The sequence below is a fragment of the Bos indicus x Bos taurus genome, chromosome 6 (assembly GCF_003369695.1).
Source record: "Bos indicus x Bos taurus breed Angus x Brahman F1 hybrid chromosome 6, Bos_hybrid_MaternalHap_v2.0, whole genome shotgun sequence".
NCBI lineage: Eukaryota > Metazoa > Chordata > Mammalia > Artiodactyla > Bovidae > Bos > Bos indicus x Bos taurus.
In genome coordinates, this window is record NC_040081.1 from 106,120,116 (window position 1) to 106,141,821 (window position 21,706).

Below are 21,706 nucleotides of genomic sequence, written 5' to 3' on the forward strand. Positions count from 1 at the left end.
CAGGAGAAGGAGAATTAGAGAGAGAGAGAGAAAGAGAGGGCTTGCTTCCTCGGATGACGTCGAGGACTCAGAGTCACTCTACCTTCCTGAGCTCAACCTGGTTTTATCTGTAAGGCTCCCCTGTACAGCCTCAGCCTTTCTTCCCTTAATGGCCATTTGAAACTTTCAGGTTAATAGCATGAATATTGAGGAGTCCAATGGGATTCTTTATAAGCAGAGGAAATTGGGATCAGGTTAAAAATCCAATTTTAATAAACTTTCCAAGTCTTGATTTAGATGATGCACTAATGGCTTTCAGTGCTGAATCACCTTAAAAGTCAATGTACTTTTAAAAGGTCCTTGTTGTAGAGAAAGCTGGATGGGTGTGTTTAATTGTAGACTGTGCATCCCTGTCTTCATAGAAAAGATCACGTGTATAATGGATGAGAGCAGATATGAAATGCCGCTGTGCACAGAGCTGGTTGGGAGAGGAGAGGGCGTTCGCTTTGAAAGATAGTTTTCACTCATTTGACCAAAACAAAGGGAGTGTGATTGCACTGTGTGAAAATGGTATCCTCAAATAACTCCTCTAATTTGATTGTGCTGAGGTCTAGAATTGTTTCCATTTCTTTTGACTTGCTAATTAGCTGGAGCAGAAGGCTTGTGAGAATAGAAAAATGATGGTCATATCCAGAAAATATGTAGGATTGTGATTCCTCCCAGCCAGCGCACCTGTCACCTGCCTACCCCACCAGCCTGTCCAACTCCCAGCCTTATCCGTGTGTCCTTGAAAATGACTCACGCCTCTGTGATTAATAGACTATGGGATGTTTTTCTGAAAACAGGACTTTCATCCCCTTAGTAACACTGGATACTCATGGCACATGTGGTGACAAGTTTCAGTTCTAACTTTTGCCTTTATAGGACCTATCCTTCTCCCATATTGCTTTTGTAATTAATTAAACATTAAAATTATATGGCACGTCTACATCGCCATAAAGAAGCATGTGTGTGCGTCTTCAGTCGATCAGTTGTGATCTGACTCCCCATGGCCCCATGGACTGTGTAGCCCGCCAAGCTCCCTTTGTCCATGGAATCCTCCAGGCAAGAACACTGGAAAGGGTTGTCATTTCCTTCTCCAGAATATATTGATATTATTTTTATTTAAATATTTTATGAGGTCCCCCAAATCAGTATTTCTTGAGAGTTTAAAAGAAATTACAATATTTTTGAAAGGCCCTGAAAGTACCTTGAGATACAAGAAATCTCAAGATTTCTAATGGAGTGGTTGGCCCTGTGTTGATGGTGATGTTGTTGGGGATGAATGCTTAATTGATTCTGGTAAGGAGGTGCAGTGGTAAAGAATCTGCCTGCCAATGCAGGAGATAGATACATGGGTTTGATCCCTGAGTCAGGAAGAATCCCTGGAAATGGCAACCCACTCTAGTATTCCTGCCTGGAAAATCCCACAAACAGAGGAGCCTGGAGGGCTACAGTCCATGGGGTCACCGAGAGTCGGACATAACTGAGAGACTGATCACACAGAGTATGCGTGAAAACCGCAATTCCAGACTCATACTTCAAGGTCCATTTGTTATGTTGGATAAACAACTATAGAAAACATGCTGCTTTTATTTCTGGTCCTGGGTCAAGCTTTGCCCCAAATTACACACATCAGTGCTGCAGAAATTGCAATATTGCAGCCCTGAAGTGGTCCTCTTGTTCAAATTGTTAGACCCTGCTGAGTGCCAGAAAGACTTCAGGGCCACGGGAAATTGTGGCACTCTCTTTGATTTTGGGTTTGCAGGGACCAAAGCTGATGATGCTTTGATAAGCGGGTCTTGCTGATTCTCTCTTTTAGGCCTTATTCAAGGATCCTGAGAGGTTCAAACTCTGCAGGAGAAAAAAAAAAAAAAGGATCTTTACCTCTCTCTAGCCCTGTCAGTTCAGTGGAAACATTTACTGGGTACGTCCTAGATAGCAGCCCGGTGGTAAGTACCTGGGTGGAGATGTACAGAGAAGAATAAAGTGTAAGCCCTAACCCCAAAGGGGTTCACAGATGTGCAGAAGAGAAAAATTACAATTCAGCCTGACGATTCTCATGCGCTCAGGTTCCCGGTGTACTAGGAAGGTCGACAGAACATTTGGAATGTGATTCTCACGCCCTTACATTCTACCCTGAACTTGCAGCTTCAAGCAGCCCTTGCTATTTCTAGCAGCTCTCTCCTCTCGGAGTCCCTGCTGAAGTCCTCCAGAGTGTGGCCTTATTGTCCCTGCAAACCGGCAGGGCTGCCTTCTCACTTCTGAGCCTTGTTTTGATTCCAGATTTAAAATAGAATCAAAACTATGAGAAAAGTCTTGAAAGGTGCTTGTGAGTTCTCTTTCTGACTTTTATAATACTTTTCTTTTAAAAGAGTTTGTAATGACACTCCAAAAGAGCTCGCTATATATATATATATTTTTTTTTTTCTCCTTTATGGTAGTAATGTGTATTTTATAGAACACTTTGAAGCTCAGACAACTTAGCTCTAAAAGAAAAAAAAAGTTGATATTTAAAATGATCAAGTTGACATATCTCAATATATTGGTAACAATATTTATTATAAAATTTTAAAATGGCTACCTTGCAAATATGATACCTCAATTCTGTTTTGTATCTATCCTGTTACCATGAGAGACCTCACCATGGAAACAAAGTCTGACCTCCAGGACATAGAAGATGTCAAAACAAGTGGACCAAAGACGGTTTAGGACAGAGACTCGATGAAACCTGGTAAAGGATCTGCCTGGAATGTGGGAGACCTGAGTTTGATCCCCGGGCTGGGAAGATCCCCTGAAGAAAGGAAAGTCTACGCACTCAAGTATTCTGGCCTGGAGAATTCCATGGACTGTATAGTCCATGGGGTCACAAAGACCATGGGGTCACAAAGAGTCAGATACGACTGAATGACTTTGATTAGATGAAACCATGCTTGAATTCCATGTTAAAAATGGCTAACTGGTACAAAGTTGGGAAAATGTATTAGACAGCATGAGAAATAAGGTGGAGGTATGAAGAGGTAAGCAAAAATCATGGTGTTTATTGATAAGATTTGTGCTAGGAGATCTGAATATCTCTTATCCTCGTTTTGCACAGACATAGAGCAGTTAAGGAGATTCCTAAAGGGCATACAACCAGCAGTGCTGGATTTAGGACCAGGTGAACAGTCCTGGGTGTTCATTGGAAGGACTGATGCTGAGGCTGAAACTCCAATACTTTGGCCACCTCATGCGAAGAGTTGACTCATTGGAAAAGACCCTGATGCTGGGAGGGATTGGGGGCAGGAGGAGAAGGGGATGACAGAGGATGAGATGGCTGGATGGCATCACCAACTCGATGGACATGAGTTTGGGTAAACTCTGGGAGTTGGTGATGGGCAGGGAGGCCTGGATGCTGGGATTCATGGGGTCGCAAAGAGTCGGACACAACTGAGCGACTGAACTGAACTGAACTGAACATCAAGTCTTTCTATGTTTTTGTCCTCCTGTCTCATGATATAATCTCTGTTTTCTTGCTTAATTTCATGTATTCACTTCATCAAAGAAAGAAGAGTCCAGTGGAGTTTATGGTCTATCTCTTCCAAATGAAGAAGAGATCAGGGGTTCTCGTCAGGCCTTGAAAAGATACTTACATTCTAGGAATTAACCATAAGGTATTTAAATCCCATATTCATGATACTGTTATAATCGCATTTAGTAAACTAACTCTAGGCTTAAAAGCTCAGTTCTCAATGTCATTGTTTTTTTCACCCTGCATACATTTATGATGAAGATGTATTGCTGGCAAACTTTATCTCACACTGCGGCCCTTGATTTCATGCAGGGTTTCAGATCTCGGCTCTGGTGTCTGTGGTCATTCATTCATTATTCCAGCATCATGTAGTTTTTAGTTCTTCGTCTGTGCCAGGCACAGGGGTGGGCCCTGGAGATACAGGAGTGGACAGGATAGCACTTCCTGTCATCTTAGAGCTGAAAATCAGGAAGGTGTCCACATATACTTTGGAGGGTTGAATGCCCTTCACAGCTCTTGCTCCTTATCTGGGCTCAGCCTGCCCTTCTGGATTCACTCTACCTGGAAGCTGTTCTGATTGGTAGAGACACTCTGCCTGAATAGGGAAGTGGATGGACTTGTGTGTCAGTGTGTATGTGTGTGCTCAGTTAATCAGTCGTGTCTGACTCTTTGCAATCCCATGGACTGTAGCCCACCAGGCTTCTCTGTCCATGGGATTTTCCAGGCAAGAATACTGGAGCAGGTTGCCATTTCCTCCTCCAGGGGAATCTTCCCAACCCAGGAACTGAACCCACATCTCCTGCATTGGCAGGCAGATTCTTTACCACTGAGCCACCTGGGAATCCCAGTGAATGGACTTACTTGTGAACGAACTGGGAAGTGTATCTTCAGATTATCCGTTAGTTCTGCCTTTCTTCCTCTTGAGAGCAAGATGCCTGTAGGAAATGTCCGACCTGCTCGACTCCTCTGCTGCCTCTTTGGGATCCACCTCTATGGGAGAGAGGTCTGTTCTGGCCCAGGGCTGTCTCTTCCCCCATGGGTAAGTGCCCAGTTCTGGGGTTCAGTTATGCAGCCCTCTTAGCTCTCATATGGTAAATTTCTGCAATCTCTTTTCCCTCAGTAATAAAGGACTTATTTAGCCGACGTCCATCTTTGTCTCTACGGCATGGGCATGGAATAGGGGTGCCATTTACAGAAGCTGATTTAAAATCTCCCAACTGATGAACTCTTTTCCCCTTTACCTTAATTCACTTACTGTTCATGGGGTTCTCACAAGGCAAGAATACTGAAGTGGTTTGCCATTCCCTTCTCCAGTGGACCACATTTGGTCAGAACTCTCCACCATCACCCGTGCGTCTTGGCTGGTCCTACACAGCACGGCTCATAGTGTCATTGAGCTGAACCCCAGAACTGCCCGTAATTAGCACTCATTACGTACCATCCTGTGCTCTAGTTGTTAACCATGGCCAAGGTCAATGCCTGGGGTTATTGTAAGTCTGTTGGGTTCATAGTTTATACCTTTGAGGCCCTACTCATTCTTGGAAAGAGAACATGAGGTGAATTCTTCCAAAATAAACATTCAGGACATATGACAAACCTCAAGAGGGCAGATTCCAGATCCAGGTTGCCAGGGTTCAGATCCTAGATCTGCAGAATGCGCTCTGTGATCTCATCTGAGTTACTTAGCCTCAGCTTCTTCTTCTGTAAAATCATGAAAATGGCCCCCTTCTCTTCTTATTACGCAGAAAGTGCCTGGTACATAGTACACACTAAATGTGGCAATAGGCAAGTCCATGCGCGAGCAGGCAGCGACATCAGCCTCATGACAGCTTCTTGGCGGATCACAATGGTGAGATGCTATCAATTGTGGTATAATCTCAGTTTCATAAATATTAAGATGTAAAAAATGTAAAGTCAGTGAAATGCAATGTTATTTCTTAGAAGCTTTGAAATGGCACCCCTACATGACGTATTATAAATTTTTTCTTGTAATTTTCACATGACCTTTGCAGTTATATGTTATAATAGAGAGTAAAGAAAGCCAAAATTGTGGAATCAAATTTTGAGGTACTTAATTAGTAAATCATTTAATCAGTCAAGAGATGGATACCACTAAGTTCTATGCATACGACAGCTGCTTCATGCATGATCAGTCGGACATGATCAGTCATGTCCGACTTCTTGTGACCCCAGGCTCCTCTGTCCATGGGATTTCCCAGGCAAGAATACTGGAGTGAACTGCCATTTCCTCCTCCACAGAATCTTACTGACCCAGGGATTGAACCCTAGACTCTTGAGTCTCCTGCATCGGCAGGTGGTTCTTTACCACCACCACCTGGGAAGCCCTTATGCATGCGAAAGTATGTTCATCATGTCTGACTTTTTGCCATCCCATAGACTGTAGCCAGCCAAACTCCTCGTCCATAGAATTTTCCAGGCAAGAACACTGGAGTGGGTTGCCATTCCTTTCTCCAGGGGATCTTCCCCACCCAGGGATCAAACCCACGTGTCCTGCCTTACAGGCAAATTCTTTACCAACTGAGCCACCAGGGAAGCCCTACCCTCAGAGTGTTTGATGGATTCAGAGAAAAAGATCAGCTAATCAGGGAACAGAATCCTTCACAAAGAGGTGGGATTTGGGACATCCATGTACCATAATGTTTGGTTTCAGTAGACGTTTCAAATAGCAAAATTCTCTAATGAATTTACTGAACAGATCAGAGGAGAAAAAAGCATACAGGCCACCAATGACACACAAGCGAGGGCTAAATACTGTTTTTAAACCTCCACATCCCAGTGTTAAGGGTTAAGCTAAATTTTAAAGTTTGCTTTGGCATTTGTTTTCTTATAAAGTAATACTTGTTCATTATAGCTAATTTGGAAAAAAATCACAGAAAATTAGACAGAGAAAAAAAGAAAACAATAATACCACTACCTGAAGGCAATTCCTGGATTAAGACTGGGTAGATAATAACTGAAATGAAAAACGAAATTGAAATCACCAGTTTGCTGTACTAGAGTATTTCTAAGTCTATAGCATTTAAGGTTGTTTATGTTTAACTTTATTAAACATAACATTATTGTATATTTGGATTTCTGATTTCTTAGGAAAGGGTGCAAACCAGAGCCTAGTCTCTGATTTTAAAAAAAATCAGTTTTAGTAATACTTCAATATTTACTTTATATAGAAAATGAACAATACATTCTTGTCTGATGACCCATGGAAGTCTGAAGAAGGGCAACTTGTCAAGCAATTCACTCTCACTCGGTTCTTGAGCCAGGAATGAAGAAGTGGGTTTAGATGGAGGAGTAGGTCTTTACCTCCAGGAGACTTTCAGGCCTCTTCCTCATCAAACATCCTCCCCCTCTTCCTTCCCCAAAGTCACCCCTTCTCCTGAATTTTAAAGTTAGAGACTAAATTTGCAAACCGGAATATGATTTAAATACCAGCACGCATCACTATTCTGAGTCCCAGATCTTGTTTTCTACATTGCTTATACAATTCATCCATGCCATTGCTTGGAGATGGAATTCTCTGTTACTGCTGAATATTGTGTGAGTGTTGGAAGATTCTTAGTCCTACTGTTGATGACGTTCAGGTTGTTTCCAGTTTAGGACTTTCCCAAATCATGCGTCTGTGAACATTCTTGTGTGTGTCCTTTTGGTGCAGAAATGTAAACATTTATGTTTGTTGTAAACTTAGGAGTAGGGTTTCTGCATAGTGAATCAGTATTTTTGCAGTTACACTCATTTATAGGCTACGAGATGATGATTGCTGTAACCCCCTGTCTTGTGCAACATAAGCCTGTTGCTTGTCTACTTTGTATGTAGTAGGTTGTATCTGTTAATCCCATACCCCTAATGTATCCCTCTTTTATAAAACACCTATTCATGTCTTTTGCCCATTTTTCTATTGTCTTGTGTTTATTGATTTATAGACAATCTTTGTATGTTTGGGGCAAGTTACTATGCTTCTGTTTTCCTGCCTACAAATGTGAATGATAATAATGCCTACTTTACATCTTGTTGTTGCTAGGACTATATGAGTTAATGCATGTAAACACTTAGAACCGTATGTGGCGCATAGTAAGTGCTCCGTAAGCGTTTGCTTTTGTTACCGGTCAGGTTCCCATGGCTAGCACATTGTGGACACAGAACTCCAAAGAGGCTTCAAACTCCCATTTACCAACACTGCCTTGCAAACCGTTACTTTGCAGATCCAGAAAGATTGGAACTCACCTTAGTCACCCCTGATTGGGCCCAACTAGGGCCCTGGTGGCTTAGTGGTTAAGAACCTGCTTGCAATGCAGGAGATGTGGGTTTAGTTCCTGGGTTGGGGATATCCCCTGGGGAAGGGACACACTTCAGTATTCTTACCTGGAGAATCCCTTGGACAGAGGAACCAGACAGGCTACAGTCCGTGGGGTTGAAAGGGTCAGATGTGACTGAGCGACATACCCAAGGCCCTAGTCATAGCTTTAGAGGAAAATGCTGGTTGTCATTTTATTATAATCACCACACTGTTTTTAAAATATTAAAATTGTGTTTTTCCTCTGAAGAGAACAAAGTGGTTTTTGACTGGAAATTACTGAAGTAGCGGTTAACTCACTGCCATTTTATGGTGCATTTGGCATGTTGATTCCAAGATTCCAAAAGTTTTTATAGAATGACTTTGCATCAGGAGGTTGAACACACACATGCAGACACACAAACAAAAAAAAAGGAACTCCCCAAACACAGGAATTAAATGTATTTGAAGTTATGCAGTGTGAGCAATGACGTGTTTTAGGCTCAGGGCCCGTCTCTGCCTCAAACAACTTCTCTTGGTTCACTAACCACACTTATGAAAAAAGGACATTTCTTTTCTCCCCATTTGGGAATTAATTTGCCTCTAGTAGCCAAGGCAGTAGAATTTCTTATAAACAAACAAATCAACAAACTGTAGTCAGCCTGCCTTGGCTCCTTCCATTTGTGAAATTTTTACAGATAAATTAAATTCATTCTTTTTTGAGGAGGGAAGCATGCAGAAGACCATAATTTAGGCCTTTACAACCAAAAATGACAATCTTTCATTTATTATTCCTCACAGAGAACAGCTACTAATATCTTCCTTCTTGGTCCCTTAATTAAATTCAGCTTCTGATTTTTTTTTTCCTGATTCACTCTGTTTCATTCCTGGATTAACCTAGTTCTTCATAGTTGTAATTTCTCAACTGTTAAATTTCATTTACCTTATTTAAATTTCTGGAGGTTTTTTTCTTGAGTAGAAAGTTTGTTTATTTTTTCATTTCTCTCCTCAGGCAAGAAAACCATCTCCTTTAGACCAGAGTTAACTAAATTATAAACATCCACACTGTATTATTCTATATAAGTATATGTGTAAATATAGAATGATTTTGGAAAGGAACAGTGATTGGCCTAAGACTGTCAAGAAAACAGTCTTCTTCATCCTTGAAGCCCCTTCAAAGAGTTACATAGTCCACAAAATCTTGTTCTCTCAACTTCTACAGACTGAGTTCAAGAATAAAGTGTGTTTTTGTCCCTGATATTGTTCTCACCTTGGAAGAAAAGTTATGACCAACCTAGACAGCATGTTAAACAGCAGAGACATTACTTTGTCAACAAAGGTCCATCTGGTCAAAGCTATGGTTTTTCCAGTAGTCACGTATGGATGTGAGAGTTGGACTATAAAGAAAGCTGAGTGCTGAAGAATTGATGCTTTTGAACTGTGGTGCTGGAGAAGACTCTAGAGAATACCCTGGACTGCAAGGAGATCCAACCTGTCCATCCTAAAGGAGATCAGTCCTGAATGTTCATTGAAAGGACTGATGTTGGAGCTGAAACTCCAATACTTTGGCCACCTGATGGGAAGAACTGACTCATTTGAAAAGACCTGATGCTGGGAAAGATTGAAGGCAGAAGGAGAAGGGGATGACAGAGGAAGAGATAGCTCGATGGTATCACGGACTCAATGGGCATGAGTTTGAGTAAACTCAGGGAGTTGGTAATGGACAGGGAAGCCTGGCGCGCTGTAGTCCATGGGGTCACAAAAACTGGGACACGACTGAGCGACTGAACTGAACTGAACTGATTGCTCCCACCTTCCTGTATAGGGTTATACATACTTGACTGTTGCTGTGTCATTATGTGGCAAGACTGTACTTTTTGGTACAGTCCATGGACATTGGCATTGGCCATGTGACGTGCTTTAACCAATGGGATGTGAGTAGACAAGCCTCATCTAAGGGGAAGCTTTCAATGACATCTTTCTTGTTCTTCTCTTGTCCTAAGTTCCTTCATTCTGGTTCCAGAATGAACATGCACATGGCACCAAGCTATGGTCTCCTACATGGGCCATCAGTAAGAACTGACTATCTAAGGCTTGGAGGTTGTTGAATACTTCTTGTCACTGAAACTGTTTATTAATTTGTTTTATTCAAGATACCTTTCTTGAAGACAGGGAATGCACTTGCTTTGTTGGTTATGTACATAATTTGGTGCTTGGCTGTCGGCAGAATAAATGTTTGTTGAATAACTGAATGACTTGGTGAAGCTCTCCAGTGACAAACATGTAACCTCTTCTATGGCAGCTGTGGCTTTTGAAAATGTTTCTCATTCTGAGCAGAACTCTGATCCTCCACGATTTCCACTAAGGGTATCAGTGCTCTTCTTTGGACTCACATAAAACCATCTCATACCTGTCCATAAGACAGCCCTCTAGGGTTTGAAAACAGTGCTGTCCACTATTCAGGAATTCGTTCCTTTTGGTTTATTATCTTTCATGCTTTCACCTCCTCAGCCTCCTGAGAGGTTCTACTCTTTCAGTGCAGAGATGGACTCGTGGGATTCCCAGGTGGCTCAGTGGTAAAGAATCTGCCTGCCAATGCAGGAGATGTAGGTTTGATCCCTGGGTTGGGAAGATCCCCTGGAGAAGGGAATGGGAACCCGCTCCAGTATTCTTGCTGGGATAATCTCATGGACAGAGGAGCCTGGCAGGGTACAGTCAATGGGGTTGCCAAGAGTTGGATACGACTGAGCGACTAAGCACGATGTACCCATGTCCCCTGCAGAATGTGAGATTTGGCATCAGCACCAGTCTTAGTGTGTGGTCAGAGCAGCCCAGAGTGAGAAAGGGTCGTCTCCTCTGGAGTAATCGCCCATCTGGACTAATTACACTGTGTCTAACAAAGCTTTTGCTGTTCTTGGCAGCTTCATCACACTGCTGACTCAGACTGAGTCAATCAAATCCCTTAAGCCTTATTCACAAGTCTTTATGACCACATCGTGCCCCGACTTGTGAGGTAGGTTTAAGGGACCCAGATGTCAACCCTAATACTTTTCCTTGTTAAATTTTTACCTCATTTCATCTGGTTCGTGGTTTCTGTCTACTTGGGAAAAGGAAAGCTTAGATTTCTGGGAATGGAAACTCAGCTATTACCCAAGAGAAAGGAAACAACCTTGTGTCGTCAACTAAGGAATGATTAGAGAGCTCCATTGTCTGGTCCAGCAGCCTGTACTTAACTGTGTGATGTTGTTCATTGCCAAGCATGTGGTGTCTTCTCTGAATCTGTCAAAGAGAATGGAAGAATACTGAGATCCAGCAACAAATAACACCTCTATTTACGGGTGACAGACTCGAAGGGACTTCCATGATCCCCACCTTCTGATAGTGCCTTTGCATGATTCCCTCTGCTTGAGTGCCTGTGTGTCTTCTAACTTGCTTCAGATCACTAGAATATGGCAAAGGTGATGGAACATATGTGCATGCCCTTGGTAACATTACATGAGACTGTAACATGGTCTTTCTAGAAGGCTCTCCTAACTGGCTCTGAAGAAGCCGGGCATGTCGTGAGCTGCCCTGTGGAGGAAGCCACATGATGAGGAACTGAGAAGAGCTTCTAACTGAGGTCTGTCTCACAGCCTCAGTTGTGATGCTGCCAACAGTCACGTGGCCCTGGAAGAGGATTTTTTTCCCCAGGCGAAACTCCAAGTGAGACTGCAGCCCAGGCCAACACCTTGGCTGAAGCTTTCAAATGAGACTCTGAAGTGGAGAACCCAGCAAAGTAAGGCCTGGACTCCTGGTCCACAGAACAATGGTGTGTGTGCTCAATCGTGTCCCACTCTTTGCGACCCCAACTGGCTCCTCTGTCCATGGAATTTTCCAGGCAAGAATACTGGAGCAAAACAATACAAATATGCTGTTTTAAGCTGCTAAGTTTCTTGCTAATTGTTACTCAAGGATATGTAGCAGGATATGTGCTAATATATTATCAAACCAAATTCAGTTGGAAGCCCAAGCCATCATGAAACCCAGAAAACACACATCCTTTGTCTTTTTTTGGTGGGTTAGATTGACTTATAGAACCTTTTGTGAACCCTGTGTCCCATATTACCATGACATTAGAAGATCATCTTAATATCCAACCTCAGATAATAAAGAATTTTTTTCTGGTATTTGTCCAAATGATCTTCTGCTAATTCATTTCATTCAATGGTCCTCTCTTCTGTTTTCCTGCCTTTGAATTCCTTGCTTCTGTACCCAAGTCTGATTTTGCTTTCTGCACTCTGATCTCTTAACTTTGCTTCTTCACTGGATCAGGGTTCCTGGTTTTGCTGCCTCCTAGACTTTTACTGAGAGGTGTCTCCATCTAGTTTCTATTATATCTATGTCTTCCGGGTCTAGTTCTCCCAGGTCTCCTGCCAAAAGAGAAGCATCTGATATTCTAGATCCTTACTGGTAAAAAGCCTTCAGGCACTAGTGTGAATTTCCACACAATCTTAGATATCGCTGATAGCAGTGGGGTCACCTCAAACATTTTATTATTTTCACTTGAGTTCTTTTACTCTTTGAACATGAATCTTGTCATTATCATCATCATAGTAAAACTGTGTACATCTTCACATATGAAAAGGAAACTGCGACTACCAGGGTTTAGCTCAGAGTTGTTTGTATGTATATCCTGATGGCCCATTGGCATGTCCCAGCCATACCAATTTGTTTGTTCCTGCAAAAGTGCTTGTTGTCATGACTCTAGTTTGAATCCTGCTTATAATATCAGAGACTGGATACTGGGGCCTGAGGAGGAAGCTGATGATTGGGCATTTGTGTTTGTATCAGCCATGCTGTTTTTACATGCAGTTGAGCTTGCCAGAGATAGGAAGGGCTCTGGATTTCTTTAAACCTAATGCACTTTTTTTTTTTTTTTTGGCTGCACTGGGTCTTAGCACATGGGATCTCTAATTACAGCATTTCAGGATCTGGTTTTGGACGTGCATTGAGAGCACAGTCTTCACCACTGCACCATTAGGGAAGCCCCCCTCATGTACTTTAAATACCATCTCTATGGAGATAGAGAATCGAGAAGCCCAGATTCTACTCAGCCAGGCTTGTTCTTTAAAAGCAATGGGATCTTAGACGTGACTTTTCAGGTTCAGGCAATTTCCCTCAGTGTATCGCTGTAGAAAAAAACAGGCTACGAGCAATTTGAGTCATGCCTGTTAGATGGCCTTAGAATAATAGAGAGATCAGAAAGGAGACTGAGCTAACCACTCATTCCAACCCTTCATTTTGCCAGCAGAAAAACAGAAACACAGAAAGGTCAAACGCCTGGATCAAATTTCTGCAGTTAATTTATGGCTCCATCCAGACTTGATTTCAGACAAGGTAGCCATGGTGTTCTTTAAAAGGCTGTAAAGAAATTAAAGTCCAGAGGAGAAAGTCAATCACTTCTAATTACTCAGAGGGGAGGTGGGTGAGAACACACGACACCAGACCTGAAAGGACAGGCACACAGATCCAGGGAAGACCATTGTCCATCTCCTGTCTAGACTTTGAGGAGTCTTGATAGCAGGCGGGAATGAAAATAGTATCCCCTAAGTCGAGGGAGACCAAGGTCTAGGAAGGGAAGGCGTCAGCTCTGATGCTCTTACCCCAGGGATCCCATGTAGAAGAAGCAGACCTCTTAGACAAAGTTTTGATATGATAGGACTGTTTATTTCCTTGTTTCTGTTCCTGAGCATTCAGCAAAAGGCATATTGATTTTCATTATTTTTAATTCCAGCCTGGCCTCAGCTGTATGGTGGGGAGTTAATAGAAAGGTCTTTTCTGTCTGGGCCAGGGTATCTGAAGAAGATTACTACCCTCTGAGGCCAGCAGGATGGTGGTAGCAGGAACCAGAGAGGGGTGCAGAGCAAAGGAGAATCTGAAAAATGAGGTGAGAACTTCAGCATCAGGTACTTCTTCCGCTAAGATATTCTCTTTTAAGTGTCCACTTTGGAAGGACTTTTCTTTTTCGCTTGTAATCCATTTAGGGCCTAGATTGAAGGTTGCTTCTATCAACCAGGTCTCCAGAACTGACCATCTACTCCCTCAATTCCCTCTTCTGCAGCCTCACAGCCTTTAGCTGGACATAGATGCCTCTATCTGTCATCTGTTTTGTTAACTGTAAGGGGTCTGTCTGTCCTACTAGATGATCATCTTTCTCCAGGAAGAGTATCTTTTTTTACATGCCCCTCCTCTAGACCCCACAAAAGGTGGCTAAAACGGGGATTTAAAGGTGGCAGATAATCATGAAATAAGGCTTTCCTGGTAGTTCAGTGGTAAAGAATTCATCTGCCAATGCAGGAGACACGGGTTCATTCCTGGGTTGGGAAGATCCCCTGGAGCAGGAAACGGCTACCCACTTCAGTATTCTTGCCTGGAAAATCCAATGAACAAAGAGGCCTGGTGGGCCACAGTATATGAGATCGCAGAGTTGAACATGACTTAGTGACTAAACAACAATAAATCATGAACTACATAGTCTCTTCGGAGAAGGCAATGGCAACCCACTCCAGTACTCTTGCCTGGAAAATCCCATAGACGGAGGAGCCTGGTGGGCTGCAGTCTGTGGGGTTGCTAAGAGTCAGACATGACTTAGTGACTTCACTTTCACTTTTCACTTTCATGTATTGGAGAAGGAAATGGCAACCCACTCCAGTGTTCTTGCCTGGAGAATCCCAGGGACGGGGAGCCTGGTGGGCTGCCATCTATGGGGTTGCGCAGAGTCAGACATGACTGAAGGGACTTAGCAGCAGCAGCAGCAGCAGTGACACATTGAGGTAAGCCAAGAGCCTCTGAAGTCACATGACCTGGACTTGATATGTGGCTCTACTGAATGCTTGCCTTGTATCTTCCACCAGCATCCTTGGCTTTTCTGTGCCCTACTTCCTTAATCAGTAAAGGTCAATATTATCAGTACCTGCTAATTGGGGCTGGGGTGTGTTAAGGGAGTTGTTTCATGAAAGGCTCTTAGAACAGTGCATCATCAGGCATTTACAAAGCATTCCAATAATAGGGTGTCCAAGATGGTGCTAGTGACAAAGAATTTGCCTGACAATGCAGGAGACACAAGAAATGCAGGTTGGATCCCTGGGTTGGGAAGATCCCTTGGAGTAGGGAATGGCAAGCCAGTCTAGTATCCTTGCCTGGAAAATTCCATGGACATAGGAGACTGACAGGTTATAGTCCATGGGGCCACAATGAATTGGACACAACTGAACTAACTCCCGTCCACCCAACGGTAGACCATATGCACTGGGTTCTGTAGACCAACTCTATGCCTAGTGGCATCCCACCAGAGCATGGCAGAGCAAGCTGGGTGCTCCAGCCCGGCTTTGTCAACTCTCCCCAGTTGTCCCCTCCCCCCGGAATGACCTCCCCTACTGTCAGCTGTCCTCTTCCCGACACTAGGGATGTGTCCCAAGGCCCAGGTGTCCTTGTCTCAGTTTCCTTGTTTTGACTCTGCCTTGGGTTTCCCAAGGCTGTACTGTAGAAACATCAACCACTCTATAGGCATCCATGTCCCAACAACCTCCTACTTTATTCAGTTTAAAGAGGGTTAGGATTTGTGTTGCATCTCTGAGTCTACATGATGACCACACTGGGGATTCTAGATCTTATTGTCTGATATGTTATAATGGAGGGAGGGTCTTGGCCTCTAGTGCCTCAGGGTATGCAATTCCTGACCGAGAATCTCCTGTCCTTTTCTACCAGTTTATTGATTGGGTGAGGGATTTCCTTTGGTAATATAGGTGAGTGATAATTAGGTGAATGAATACCTGTGGACTTCTGCGTCAGTCATTCTCAAAATGTGGTCCAAGATCAGCAGCTTCAGCTTCACCTAAGATTGTCACGAATACAAATTCTAAGACCCCAACCAAGATCTTCTGAGTAAGATACTCTGGGAGTGGGACCAGTGATCTGTTTTGTCACAGGTCCCCTAGGAGACTCCAGGAGATGCTGGGATGTATCAAGAACCACTAGTCTCACCCTTGAAACCACCTTTATCTGTGATGATACCACAGATGACAAGGGAAATCCTGCTAGGAATCTACTTCATATCTTTACCAGGTAAGAGACATTAAAATGGTGTTTCACAAACTTTCATGATAACAAGAGTCATAAAGCAGAACATGGTAAAAATCAGTCTCAGCTTTCACCTCTACTCTCTGATTTATGCCTTCTGGGGGCAGAGTTGGGGAAGCTGGGTTTTTAACCAGAGTTTCATGTTAAAATCTTATCTGTGAAGTTTAGGAAAGTATTCTTTTTTTTTTTAATTTATTTTTTTATTGAAGAATAATTGCTTTACAGAATGTTGTTGTTTTCTGTCAAACCTCAACATGAATCAGCCATAAATATACATGTATCTCCTCGCTTTTGAACCTCCCTCCCATTTCCCTCCCCATCCTACCCCTCTAGGTTGAAACAGAGCCCCTGTTTGAGTTAGGAAACTGTTCTTGAAGGTGGGAGTGGGGGCTGTGGTCTGGGTGGAATTTTCCCACCTGACATGTTGGAGATGAGTGTTGAGGAGTCAGGAGCTGTCAGAAGAACCGATAATTATCAATTTTTCATTCTTTTTGGCTCCATGAAGTGGAAAAACACAGCTCTGGAGTCTCTACAGGAGCCTCATGGAATGTCTCTACTGGCATCTTCATTTGTCCCTGGAAATCACAGCCTCTGTGTCTCTTGTGTTCGTTTCCCTGGAGTCCTGAGCCTTTGCATGATGGGAAAATGAGAAGGTCCTCATTCCCAGGGTGTCAGCCACTCTGAACAGCCTTCTTTCGACTCCTTACCATCTGCGGGCATTCACTCCTGTGTATCCTTTTGTTCTGACTGCCACTCTTTTTCAGGGAGGTCTCCAGCCTCCCTGGATAATAGTCCTGTGATGAAAGAGTTTTTACCCACTAGAAACTTTCCATCACTCTAAAGTCCAAAATCCTAATGCAGCCTGGTCTTGCCCACTGGGCTCAGGTAGAGACCTCTTACAAACACTAAAGACTGAATTCAGAAAACTAAGTTCATGGCATCCAGTCCCATCACTTCATGGCAAATAGATGGGGAAACAGTGGAAACAGTGAAAGACTTTATTTTTGGGGGCTCCAAAATCACTGAAGATGGTGATTGCAGCCATGAAATTAAAAGATGCTTACTCCTTGGAAGGAAAGTTATGACCAACCTAGACAGCATATTAAAAAGCAGAGATGTTACTTTGCCAACAACAGTCCATCTCGTCAAAACTATGATTTTTCCAGTGGTCATGTATGGATGTGAGAGTTGGACTATAAAGAAAGCTGAATGCCGAAGAATTGATGCTTTTGAACTGTGGTGTTGGAGAAGACTCTTGAGAGTCCCTTGGACTGCAAGGAGATCCAACCAGTCCATCCTAAAGGAAATCAGTCCTGAGTGTTCATTGGAAGGACTGATGTTGAAGCTGAAACTCTAATACTTTGGCTACCTGATGGGAAGAGTTGACTCATTTGAAAAAACCCTGATGCTGGGAAAGATTGAAGGCAGGAGGAGAAGGGGATGACAGAGGATAAGATGGTTGGATGGCATCCCCGACTCAATGGACATAAGTTTGAGTAAACTCCAGGAGTTGGTGATGGACAGGGAGGCCTGGTGTGCTGTGGTCTGTGGGGTCACAAAGAGTTGGACGTGACTGAGTCACTGAACTGAACTGTGGCAACTTAGGTGGAAAGGGTGATTATTCAAGGGTTTTTAGGGTTCATAGAAATGACAAGAGGAGGAAGACCAGATGTAGAAACAAGTGATATTCAGGGACAGCTAACCACCAAAGACTGCAGCACAAGGTACTACAGATGTGTGTGGGCTGGCCTGCTCAGGCTGCAACAGTGATGACTATGACCTCTATTCCCACATAAGTGCATCATTCTCTTAAGATCCAAATTGATTGCTGAAATTGATTACCAACTTGTGGAGCCCAGTCCATGTGTTAGCGTCCTACTGACCCAAGACAGAACAAGAAGAACTATTTTGTTTCTCCTTGCCTAGTGAGGGATTGGGTGTATCTCCCCAGGACTCCACCTAATAGGAAGTTCTCAAATAACAGACTGAGGGTGGTAGGAAAAGGAGGCTGGTTGTCCCAGAAGCAGAAACAGTGTCTACTATGCAGATGCTTCTGCTTTGGACAACACAAAAATTTGGGGAAAAAAAAAGTTACACAATTTTAAAGGCTTTCTTGAAATCAATGGTAGCAAATGGTCTTCCCTTCTCTTTCCTTTCCTTCCTTTCCTGTCTGGTTCTTCTCTCTCCTCTGACCCATGTCTGTCTTGTTGTACTGGCAGCAATGTTCTATTGCTCAGTATTAGACAAGTTCTAAATCCTTGGAGGTAAAGGTAGAAAAGTAATATTCTGAATGGTGAGAAAGGAAATTATGTTCATGGAAATTGCTAAATTAAAACTACCAAGAGTTTATTATCTTGTTTATGGATCAATTTGTGGTCCTTTTTGTCATTCCACAGCATACTAATATTCATTTTAAAAATAAGTCCTTAGCAAACACACTGTATAATACAATACTAATAGTAGAATCTAGGTTTGTGTGTATGGGTGCTTACTGTAACATTCTTTCAAATTTGTTGTGTGTTTGAAATTTTCATTAAAAAGTTACAGATAACCAACAAGGACCTACTGTTTAGCACAGACTGTGTGTGTGCAGTTGCTCCGTTGTGTCTGACTCTTTATGACCCTATGGACTGTAGCCCACCAGGCTTCCCTGGTGGCTCAGCTGGTAAAGAACTTGCCTGCCAAGGCAGACGACATGGGTTCAATCCCTGGGTCACTATAGAGCTGAGTCACTGGGTTATACACCTGAAATTAACACAGTGTTGTAAGTCAGCTATACAAATACAATGCAAACACAAAAGTTGCTCAGTCGTGTCTAACTCTTTGCAACCCCATAGACTATACAGTCCATGGAATTCTCCAGGCCAGAATACTGGAGTGAGTAGCCTTTCCCTTCTCCAGGGGCTCTTCCCAACCTAGGGATCGAACCCAGGTCTCCCGCATGGCAGGCAGATTCTTTACCAGCTGAGCCACCAGGGAAGCCCCAAATCAGCTATATTTCCATTTAACCTAGAATTTTCCCTATGAATATTTCTGTTTTTTGTTTAATCCAGAATAATTGTGGAGAAGGCTTATACAGAAATACATTCATTTCAGCTCTATTTGTAATAGCTTTCAAATTAGAAACGATCTAAATGGGATGAATATATGATGTGCACACTTTGTGGTATACTATGCTTACAAAGCATTTAAAGTTTGTTTGTTAAAAACTGAAGTGAAAAAAGAACAGTGCATAAAATCTAATCATAATTACATGGAGTAAATTAAAGGAACAGAATCTACCAACAGAAAACAGAGGAAGTGGACACACAACATTCTTCCAGGGCTTTGTTTTAAGTGAGGATTATTGATGATTAAATTTAAAACACATTTTTGTTGGTCATTTCATGCATTTCTTTAATTCCCTTAATTTTCAGTCAGAACATGCATATATTTCTTTATACCCAAATAAAATATGCTTCTGTTAACAGTAACAATAAAATGCCCTTCCTGGGGCATGGGTTTTTTGTGCTTCACTTTGCACTGGAGTCTTCTGAAATGGCCACCCTCTTGCTGAGATCACCATGAGGTCACCAAACATCCTGGGAATCAAATCCAGTAGGCATGTCCTTCTCTCATCTTACTAAACCCTCCAGCAAAATGTAATATGGTCCATCAGTCTTTCTTGACACCCTTGTCTACCATTTTATGAAACACCACTCTCTCCTGGGAACAAGCTTGCTTCTCTGCACACTCTTTACACTTGCCTTCTCTGTTTTATTGAATTGTTTCCCCTCTCCTGCTTAAGCTCTAAATATTAGCATGCATACGTGCTCAGATGCCAAGTCCTGTCTGACTCTTTGTGATGCCATGGACAGTAGCCCACCAGGCTCCTCTGTCCATGGGATTCTCCAGGCAAGAATACTGGAGTGAGTTACCATTTCCTCCTCCAGGAGATCTTCCCAACATAGGAGACTGAACCCACGTTGCCTGTGTCTCCTGCCATGACAGGCAGATCTTTACCACGGAGCCACCTGGGACGCCCTTCTATTTAAAACCTTGTTACTAAAGGACCCCATCAACTCCCCTCTCTGTCCTGACACCTTGTTGGTTTATGGCTTCAACTCACCTTTTCTTGTGATTGCTAGTCTAACTGTATACTTGACAGCTCCATTCAAATCTCTCTCAGATATTAGAAACTTAGGTCCAAAATGGAATTCTTTATTTGCCATTCTAACATGGAAATGAAATGAAGATCAATGTGTCAACTGATATAGTCATGCATGCATGCATGCTAAGATACTTCAGTCGTGTCTGACTCTTTGAGACCCTGTGGATAATAACCCTCCAGGCTTCTCTGTCCATGGGATTCTCCAGTCAAGAATACTGGGGTGGGTTGCCATGCTCTCCTCCAGGGGATCTTCCCAACTCTGGGAGCAAACCCAGGCCTCCTGCTTTGCAGGACACTAGCGCAACCTGTAAATCAACTATACTTCAATAATAAAAGAGTATACTTTAGAGCCTGCATATTAAAAATAAATTTACAAAATTTACATGTTGTTTACAACGCATGCACCTCACTTTGGACATGGTTTAACGAAAGTTGTCTCACAAGGTAAGCATATTGAATGGTGTCACATGATGGGAATTGGGAGAGCAAGTTTGTGACCCTTTATCCCTCACCATCCTCACCAGCACGTTGTTCTGGAGGAGGGCAGATTGCTTCCTTTTTTTTTCCCTTTTTTTAATTTTTCTGATCATCCCCACCACTTCTCTGAGCTGCATTCTCTTCTCCTGTAAATAAGGCACAAATGGTAACACACAGGAGAGAAATGGAAGCATAGCGATTTGCATACTCTAATTAAACTGCTGTATCAAGAGCCTGCTTTCTTAGGTTACACTGGGATGGAAACAAAAATGTGCCTTTCATTCAGAGTTTGGAGCACTATCCCCGGGACCTGGAATGAATAAAATAGGCCAGGAAGGCTTGTGTGCCTTACAGTCTTGATGCAGCTGGTGTGCTACGGGGCTCAAGGGCAGGGCACCCCTGTCACGGTCCTTAGTGGACTGGCCTTTATCTCAGGTAAGTGGGGCCTTTCCGCTTGGCTCTCTTCCCGACAGGTGTGCAGAGAAAGATGAGAACTTGGCCCACGGGTGAATGATTGCTTTTCACCCACGGAGTTCATTTTCATATTTGAAATGCTGCATGACCTGGTGGATGGAGCCCTGAATTGGAAGTCCAGGGTCTGTGGACTTTGGAAGATCTTTGCTGCTCACACTGAGGTGAGGGCTTTAACAGCTTAATGCCTGTGTTAACTCAGTCATTATTGTGATTGCTAATTCGTAATAAAAATGCAGAAAATGTACCCAGGGTTTAAGTTTAGAAAGTACTTTCACACACAGAGGTTAACCCTTTTCATCTTTGGGTTCGCATCGGCAAAGAATGGCTGAGTGGCTTCTGGTGTCTGGTTTTATAGGAACCGGGAGAGCTCTTAGGTGTTTTGTTCTTCCTTCCCTCCATATTCATTCTGTAAAGATACTTTAGGTAATGAAGCAGATTTGATCCTGGACTGCATGCCTTCCTGAATCATAGAATTTGAGACCTGGCTTTTTCTTTTTCTTCTTTTCTTTTTTCAGTAAAAAAGACAAAAACAGTATAAATAAATGAATTGCTGCTACTGCTGCTAAGTCGCTTCAGTCGTGTCTGACTCTGTGTGACCCCATAGACGGCAGCCCACCAGGCCCCGCCGTCCCTGGGATTCTCCAGGAAAGAACACTGGAGTGGGTTGCCA

General features: G+C 43.0%; 2 long non-coding RNA genes across 2 annotated transcripts; both read left to right on the top strand.

The window, feature by feature from the left end:
- The first annotated feature begins 3,404 nt into the window (after positions 1 to 3,404).
- On the top strand, positions 3,405 to 21,591 carry LOC113894524. Its single transcript, XR_003511609.1, has 5 exons — positions 3,405 to 3,671; positions 13,648 to 13,743; positions 15,785 to 15,920; positions 21,036 to 21,197; positions 21,552 to 21,591. It is a non-coding gene; the product is annotated as an uncharacterized LOC113894524 (long non-coding RNA).
- LOC113894525 lies at positions 4,302 to 9,155 on the top strand. The gene is made up of 3 exons (XR_003511610.1): positions 4,302 to 4,568; positions 5,275 to 5,378; positions 8,830 to 9,155. It is a non-coding gene; the product is annotated as an uncharacterized LOC113894525 (long non-coding RNA).
- Positions 21,592 to 21,706: the final 115 nt, after the last annotated feature.